Raw genomic sequence first — 8,765 nt, forward strand, 5'->3', positions numbered from 1 at the left:
GTGTGCGTGTGTGTGGCAGTGTGAGCGTGTGTGTGGCAGTGTGAGCCTCCACATTGTCACCTGGGCTGGAGTTTAATGGCACGATCTCCACTCACTGCAACCTCGGCCTCCCAGGTTCAAGCAATTCTTCTGCCTCAGCCTCCCGAGTAGCTGGGATTACAGGCACCTGCCACCACACCCAGTGGCCATAATCACAAACTCCTGACCTTGTGATCCACCCACCTTCGCCTTCCAAAGTGCCGGGATTACAGACATGAGCCACCACTCCTGGCCAACATTGCACATTTTTAAGAGCAACCAAGAAGATAACTAGATTTTACATGAAAGCTCCTGAGTTTTCCATGGTGGCAACTAATCCAAATGTTTTCTGCTCATTCTATATTGGCCTGCATAGGATGTCAAAGAAAACACATTTGTGGGCTGTGTTTGAACATAAGTTATGAGAGTTATCTACCGTAATTGGAGAATATATTGAAAGTACACCATAATGGATGACTATAAATTTTTGAAAAGCAGAAAGACTAGAGAAAAGCGTTAGTTTATGTGTCGTAAATAAGCAAGGGAGACTCAAATTTGCAAGCTTACGCTTAGTGGGGCTGGTAATTTTAGATTTCTGGTCTTTTGGGGACATGGTCTTTTGGGGGCATATTTCTACTTGTCCCATCAAGACAAGTAGAAAGATCACCTACTGCAGAAAGGCATCTGAAAAGAGGAAGAGGCCCCTGAGTACAAGAAACAAGCTACCACAAAGAGTTAATGAACCTCTTAAGAAAAGGAAGCATATTGTTGACACTTAGATGAGACTCAAAGAAGAAGGATCTATCCTCCCAGGGGTTGGAGGAATATGAGGGTAGATCGAACCCTGCCAGCCAGCTCTACCTACCTCTTCCTTTGTGTGACTTTTTGAAGTTATGACTTTTTTTGGAGGTATTCTGGTAAAAGGGTCTTTGGGGGGCACAGAGAAGTAGGGCTAGGGCATAGAACCTACTAGTCCTATCATTTGAAGGTAGGAAAGCTTGAGTCCTAACTCAAGCACATCCTAAGCTGTATGATCTTAAGCAAGTTAATCATTCTGCCTGTTTCAGTTATGAAATTGGGACCCAGATTACCTTGATGTTACAACTGAGATAAATGAAATCACCGTTCCACAATCTCTAGTGCAGAGCCTGGCAAGCTGCAGCCTGCAGGCCAAACCCAGCAAAGTTTTACTAAAACACAGCCAGAGCCATTCACTTTCTATGTCTGCTTTCACCTGCAAAGAATAAAACACGTGCTCTCTGGCCCTTTACCTCTGTAGGGGCTCTCTCAAGTGACCCTCTCACCTCGCATAACTCACAAAAGTCGCTGTAAGGTATAACTTGGGTCATGGTGGCTTACCCCATACAAGACTTTCATCAGTAACTATTGAATGTCCTAGACAGGAGATTCAAATGCTTCACATCCTGAAGTTCTCCACAATTATCCATTTCAAAATTTTCTTCTAAGTTTCAGGTTTGAATGTGTGACAGACAGATCTCCTGGCACTGTTAGATTTATTCTGGTTTTCTCCTGGACTATGTCTTAGACTCTATATGCTATGTGTACATTTCTTAGAGTACATGGATATGTAAACAGGACCTGGCATATGGGCATTATTCAATAGTAAAACATGTCCTATGTCAATATAGCGAAAATAGTGAGGGTGCTGCAGAGGACTGCACCAGAATGAAGCAGAGAAGGCCACAACCTCTTCATCTTTGCCTTCTCCCGGAGGCTATGCCAGTGTATGCACAACATTGCTACAGCCTACTACCGCCAGACACACTTATAACCTGTTACTGCAGCCTGTTAATTGCCAGAGGTACCTGTAACCCATCACCATAGCCTACTACCATGAGACATGCTTATATCCAATGATATAGCTATATTACTACAGCCTGCTACCACAAGATCGACTTGTATTACTACTACATACACTACCTCAGGTCACTGCTTTTGCGCCCAGGAACACCTGCCATAGTATTTTTAAGCAATAGATTGCCATCTTTCCACACCCCCACGCTGAGTTAGACAAAATGTGATGATGAAAGAGCAAAAGCAATCATCAAAGAAACCCAAGAAGCTCATCAACATCTAGGAAATAGGACAAAACCCTGGAGCCCACTTAAGTCAGCTGAACAATAAAAAGGCAGTTTCTGCATCTTTCATGTTCCAAAGGAGATAGATAATTGAGTTTTGAGGCCTCAACCCTACAGATTAGCTTTGGTCTTGCTGGCAAATTGTTTTTAAAGATTCTGGAGGCAAGCTGTGCTTAGCAGAACTTCTACAGTTTAATGGTAATGTATTGGGAGTGAGGGATTATTTGGTACTTTACTTTTTGTAAGTTATACAAGGTTCACATTTAATTAGACAAGGGATTCTATAAAGCTACAAGAATTATTTGATCCCAGATTGTCCAAACACTACATTATATCTAGAGTATACCACCAGGAGAAGCTCAAGGATGTTGTCCTTTAAAGAATTCCAAAGGCATGTATGCCATTGTAAGCGTACATCATTGTGTCTTTGCTCTTTCTCCCATTTACAATTCCTGGGCTTCATGATGGATGACCTGGGCTTGTTTTAGGAAAACAATCATCTTCATTACTGCCAACAAATGAATGAGAAGCATGAGCTGATGGTGATCTGGTGGTTCATCTGGCTCAGCCTGCACTGGCCTTTAGGTGGTTTGTCAACCCAAATAAGCCATTAATATGTGCAGAAAGCATCTCAATGTATCCCAAACCAAAGCCCAACCACAAATGTCATTAGCAAATCTTTCAAACAGGAAAAAAAGGGTAAACTACATATTTCCTCCTGACTCACGTGGTTCTCCCTCTACTCACCACACCCATCTGATTACTTGAAGGGCTAGGGTATTAAGGTCACCCAACATCACTCTTCAGCTAAACAGTAACACTCAAAAACACCTTTGTCAGAGAAAGAAGAGACGTTTTATTTAGAGACCCTGGGGTGGAGAGGAATAATCAATGATGATTATGGTGGTCTTGGGCCTGCACCAAAAGCCCTTCTCTGTGCTGGCTGTGGGAGAGCACATGTTACAGAAAAGCACAAATTCAAGCAGCTTCTTCAACCAAAACATTGACATATTCTGCTGACTAAAGAGACAAATAAGAAAATTAAAGATGTACAATCCAAATCCCATGTGTTTTTCATGTAGGGAACTTCCCAACTCTGTTTCCCAGAGATCCCATCAAAACACAGAGCTTCAAAGAGTTTGCGAGTCCCACCTCAAAGAGGCAGGACTAGGGTTTGTGCGATCTCTCTTTACTGCACGGGCAGGAGGAGGAGGAAGCTCTACGGCACAAAAAAGACAAGCCATGAGCATGGAAAGCCTGGCTCTCCGAGGGACGGGGGGTGGGGGAGCAGCGAAAGAACTGGGTGTTGTTTTTTATCGGCGGGCGGGTGTCCGTGAGGGAAAAGATTGTTAGAGAAGTACTGGGGCCAGTCTTTAGAAGGTGATAGGAGATCTTTGCTTTTGACAAAAGGCATGACAGTTTGAGAGCTTGGCCAAGCACGGATGACAATTCCTCAGTTCTAAAAGTCCCCTCTATGATCAGAAAATATCATCAATACCTTGTCTTCCCATTCCTTTTCAGAAATAATTTCCTGGCTTTTTGCCTCTGTGGGGAATATTTCAGATGGCATGCTGAACACCTACATCTGCAGGCTTTTACCATCTTCTTCCGTTCCTTGGCTATGGTCAGCACAAGGTTTTGGGTGAAACAGAAAGATCTTTTTGCCCCCACTGTTGGCCCTCTCTCCTACCCCAAGTCCATTTGTCCAAAGCCGTCTACCCATCGTTCCCTTTATATAGTGGCTTATGACATGGGCCCTCCTGGTAAAGGGACCTGATGATTGACAGTGCCTTGTCACAATGGCTGAAAGTCAACATGAGAGCTTGGCTGGGTGGTTGAGGCAGTACGGAGGTGTTGGATAAAATCAAGAAAATGCCTATTAGGACTCCTTAAATCAGCTGGCTGCTTATCAGGATAGCCCGTAGGAACCCCCAGGAATTACAGAAACCAAGCAAAATTCCCTTTGCCTTTCAAACACAAGTATGGCACTCTTAAAAAAGCCTTTGTCTGCTGACACATTTAGGCGTACATTCCTGGTTCCATTGCCTTACTTCTAGAAAGAGCTCTTGAGGGAGGATTTGAACAATGGACACTTTTAACATGAATTTATTGAAGTATAATTGACACACAAGAAACTGCACATATTTTAAGTGTACAATTTGATAAGTTTTGACATAGGGATACACCCATAAACCATTACTACAAATTGAGATAATTAAGTAAGTTGTACTCTGCCCCCTTTGTAATCTTTCCCTCCTGCCCCTCCCCCAAGTTCTACTCTAAGTCCCCCCAGAAAAGCTCTAGTCCAATTCATTTTTTAAATCTGCTACCCCTGCCCTATCCCCCAGAGCCCCAAAGAAATATAGCTTCAACTTCAAGAAGCTTGCTATCTGGGAAGAAAAGGCATCCATGCAAATAAAAATCTCCAGGCAGAATCTGGTAGATACAAAATGCGACCAAATAAAGAAGTAACCATAGAGTATAGGGGTTTTTGTTTTGAGTCTTGAAGAACAGATGGAAATTTAATTGGTAAAAATGAAAAAAAAAAGTACAAATCACTGAATTTTCTATGTACGCCTGTACTTTTTCTACTTTTTAAATAACCCAGCTTGGTTAGAACGGAGCTTGCATGAAGAAAATAATAAAGGACATGGCTAAAAACCCAGGTTGGGGTTGGAGAACGGGGATATGAAAATTGAAACATTGTAGTCAAAATATCTACATCTTGCAGACAGTAATGAGTTTCTCAGATTGAACTGAAGTGTGACATGATAAGCCTTGCTTTATGAAGTTTCACTGGGCAGCAGTTTGTGTGAAAAAAGAGACTCCAGCCACCTCCACAGTGACATAGCCCAGAGGCTGATCAAGGGCTGCCACCTGGCATCATAGAAATATGGGCCTCATAAAGGGAGAGAAGAACCCAACACACTTGGGCTTCAAGCCTAAGTAATGTGGCTCTGGGTGGTGCCAACCGGAAGGGTCAGGTTGGCAGGAAGGTCCCAAGAGATGTCATCTCCTCTCTTCCTTAAAAGCCTGCTTTCAAACATACCTACTCAGCAAAGGCTGTAGTGATTCACCCACTTCAAGAAAGCCAACTTCATGTTGAGGTCGTTGCGGGTAGCGGGATGGAGGTGATCATCCAAGCATCCCCCATTGTCCCTCTAATAGCCCACCCCTTGCAGACTCCCAAGAGGCAGAGAATGCTACAGTTCTCTTGTCATTCTTTTAACATAAGACCTAAGGTTTTAATCCTGGGGAGGGCAACAAAGGCAGAAGAGACAGAGAGAGAAAGAAAGAGATGGAGGTGGAGTTGCATTTAAACTACATAGGTGATGCTGAACTTAATGTATTCTATTCTTACTTGTCAAAAAACAATTGAAGCAGCATCATTGCCTGGGGTCAATACCTGGGGTTCATCATCATGTGCCAACAAGATCAGGAACACAGACACATGTGGAGTGGATTAAGGAGCAGGAAGTTTAAGAGGCAGAAGAAAGGAGAGACGAGATCAGCTCTCTCTCTCTCTCTCTCTCTCTTTTGAAAGACAGAGGCATCTGAAAGGGAAAAGCTGGCCTGAAGCAGACCTCAGCAGATTCGATAGGCAGGCTTGAGGTGGCAGTGTCTGATTTACATAGGGCCCATACATTGGTTCAACCAGGTGTGACATTTACATAGCGTGGGGAAGGCCGGTTGCTCCACCCTAATCTTATTATGCAAAATGGGCTTTCCACTTGGCCAGCCCCATGTTGTCTGCTCCTTACTGCACATATGGCTGGCTAAGAGAAGGGAAGATGGAGCCGCCATTTTGATCATGTCTAGTTACAGGTAGTCTTTGCCTGTTGGTACAATTGCCAGCATTCACCTGTGCAACCTTCCAGCTTGCTTGTCTATGTCTGCAGCTCAATTTTACAGGCTGCTCTCTGTTAGAAAAGAAAATGTTTAGGGGACAGCTTTTCATTCAAAGGAAAACCTTCCCAAGGACTCCCATATCCTCACTATTGCCTAAGTACCTTCTTCTTAACTTCTATATCACAATCAGCTTGTCTCCACGTCAAAAGCTCTCAGACATCTAAGCTAAAAGGCTTGGAGTCTATGATCTTAATTTTTTGTCTTAGAGATGGTTTCATCCAAATTTGTATAGAGGATCTCCAGGTATCTTACTAACCTCATGTCTGGCCCTTTGTGGTTTTGAGCTCTTTCCTATGCATGCATGGGGGTATGGGTCAGTGTGAGGGATGGTGAAAAGGAACGAAGAACATGTTGTCATGGGATCCCCATTGTAATTTAAAATGTCTGAGAACCCACCAGGTATACACACATCCACATGGATTCCCCACTCCCCATCACTCCCACTAAGCAGCCTGAATAAATCCTCACTTTGTAAACACAGTATCCTTATTGAGGACCTTTGTTTTGATAGATTATAAGGATCCACCTCTCAAGGCAAGGATGTATTGAGAATCTTTTGTGTGCCTATTTTTAAGGACTCAAGAAATGCAGAATATGTAAGAAATAATCTTAAATTAAAAAATTACTCCAGTTTCTCACACAAGCCCCTGGCCTCTCTGTTTACCAGCTTGGGGACCTTGGGATAATTACTAAACACTCCGATCCTGGAACATGGCAATAACAGTATCCACCTCAGAGGGTTGATGTGAGGGTTAAATGGCTTCATATCACCAGAGTACTTACCATATTGCAGGCATAGTCTTGCAATAGGTAACAAGCTATTTTGGCTCTGTACTCCCAGAGTGAAGGGTGCCTGAGGGAAGGCCAAAAGGAGAAATAACAAGGACAAGCCAAGACAGGGATGTCAGACCAAACTGCCAACTTAGCTGCAGTGAGGAAGAAGAGTGAGGTCAGATGGGGGTGACTTCAAGGTCATGTGCATTACGTGGGCCAAGGAAAGTGAGAAGTCCTGTCATTTTTTAAATGGCAGAGCAATAAAGGTTAAATAAAAGCCCCTCTTTTGAGAAGCTTGGCTGAGAAGGGAAGGAGAGGATGGTGATTAGAGAGAAGCTTACCTTCCCCTGTTGAAAAACAAGTTCCACCCTCCACTACCTCCGGTCCCATCTCTCCCCCACCCACACTCCTGCCCATACCCTTTACTGTGTTTCTGCAGGAATCCGATTGCCAAATGCTCTGCAGGAATCACCTAGGGTAAGGACAGAGAAATGAGATGCTGTTCCTCGAGCACTCACGCAGTGCCTGACGCTTAACAGTTGCCATTAAAGTACTCTGACCACCTCAAGTATCACAGCTTCCAGTTTTGCATGCCTTACTTTCAATACCATTCTTTCCCGAGTTTTCTTCTGTTCTCTCGGTCTCCTTGCCCTGCTCTCTCCTCTGAAACACCCAAGGCTGATGAGTCCCATAACGTTGTCTCTAGAGCATCTCACCTGCTTCTGGAGATTCAACCACACAAAACTCTACCTTGCCAGTGCTCAAAACTGCATCACCAGTCTCAGTTGCTCACGAGCTACAGATAGCACTATCCAATTTATCTACAGGGCATGCTTGGGGACATGGGACCTGTCCGGTAGACATTCAACCTACGCAAAACTAAAACCAGGTTTTTCTGTCCACATATATGTCCTGCTCCTGTGTCTACTCAGCAGTCATTCACTATTCACTTAGGACAGAAGTCTAGATTAAAACTTTACCCCTCCACATAAGTCATGTCAGTATTTTATGACTCACCCCTTCTTCTCCAACTCCATTGCTGACTTGGTTTAAATGGCTCAATATCACTAGAGAACCTGCCATATTGCCGGCACTGTCCTGCAATAGATAGCAAGTTAGACTTCAAGTCTTTTGTTGATAGCTGTTTTTATGGTCAACATTAAGTCAAAGATATCACCCTCTGGGTAACTGAACATCTTCCTCTGCATCCCCTCTGTAGCAGCAGGTAGAGCACATCCACTAAAATTAAGTCGATGTTGATCTAAATCCCGGCTCTGCTGTTTAGTATTTGTAAACTCTTGAGCAATTTCCGGAAGCTCTGAGCCAGTAAGGAGGTGAACTCCAACTAGGCATTTAGTCTCCTCGTTAGTGACACGATAGGATTGTCATTAAGCCTGAGTCCTTCTCTCTTTAGCTTACTGAAGATTTTTAAGACTGGGAGAGAGAAAATGATCTGTCCATATTTAGTAATTCGAGAAGCCTGGATTCAGAAAATCAGTCTGACTAAATATTGGAGGAAATCATCCCAGGTCCCCTGCTCAGCTCTTCACTTGTAGATTGGTTGACGGACCTCATGTGGACTTTGTGACATCCCAGAGAGGGGAGGACCAAGTCACAGTGGCCTAGCTTCTTTGCAGCTGGGCCCCTTCTGTCTCAGAGCTAGGAAAACAGTCTTCAGGCAAATAACTGGAAAGCCCCCTTCAGGCTCCTGACATCTCCCATCACTAAGTGTGAGCACTGAATGTGTGCATTCAGCCACACAAGGATACAGCAGAAATGCATGTACCCCAGGACTCAGCCAGTTTCCTACAGGAGCATAGAAGAAGGCACCACTAAAGGAGAAGAAGGAGAAGGAGGAGAAAGCGGGTAGCGATCGGTGAGGCTCACAGGTTGGAGTGGGAGGAATGAAAACAGGAGAGTACCAGCTATGGATGGAGGATGTGTGTGAGGAGGGGAGAGAAGACG

At 44.0% G+C, this 8,765-nt stretch overlaps 1 long non-coding RNA gene across 1 annotated transcript; it reads right to left on the minus strand.

Moving 5' to 3' along the window:
- Positions 1–2,953: 2,953 nt before the first annotated feature.
- Positions 2,954–3,824, minus strand: LOC101040436 (uncharacterized). The gene is made up of 2 exons (XR_165013.4): positions 3,616–3,824; positions 2,954–3,137 (listed from the first exon to the last, which is right to left on the minus strand). It is a non-coding gene; the product is annotated as an uncharacterized LOC101040436 (long non-coding RNA).
- Positions 3,825–8,765: the final 4,941 nt, after the last annotated feature.

The sequence above is a fragment of the Saimiri boliviensis genome, chromosome 5 (assembly GCF_048565385.1).
Source record: "Saimiri boliviensis isolate mSaiBol1 chromosome 5, mSaiBol1.pri, whole genome shotgun sequence".
Classification (NCBI taxonomy): domain Eukaryota; kingdom Metazoa; phylum Chordata; class Mammalia; order Primates; family Cebidae; genus Saimiri; species Saimiri boliviensis.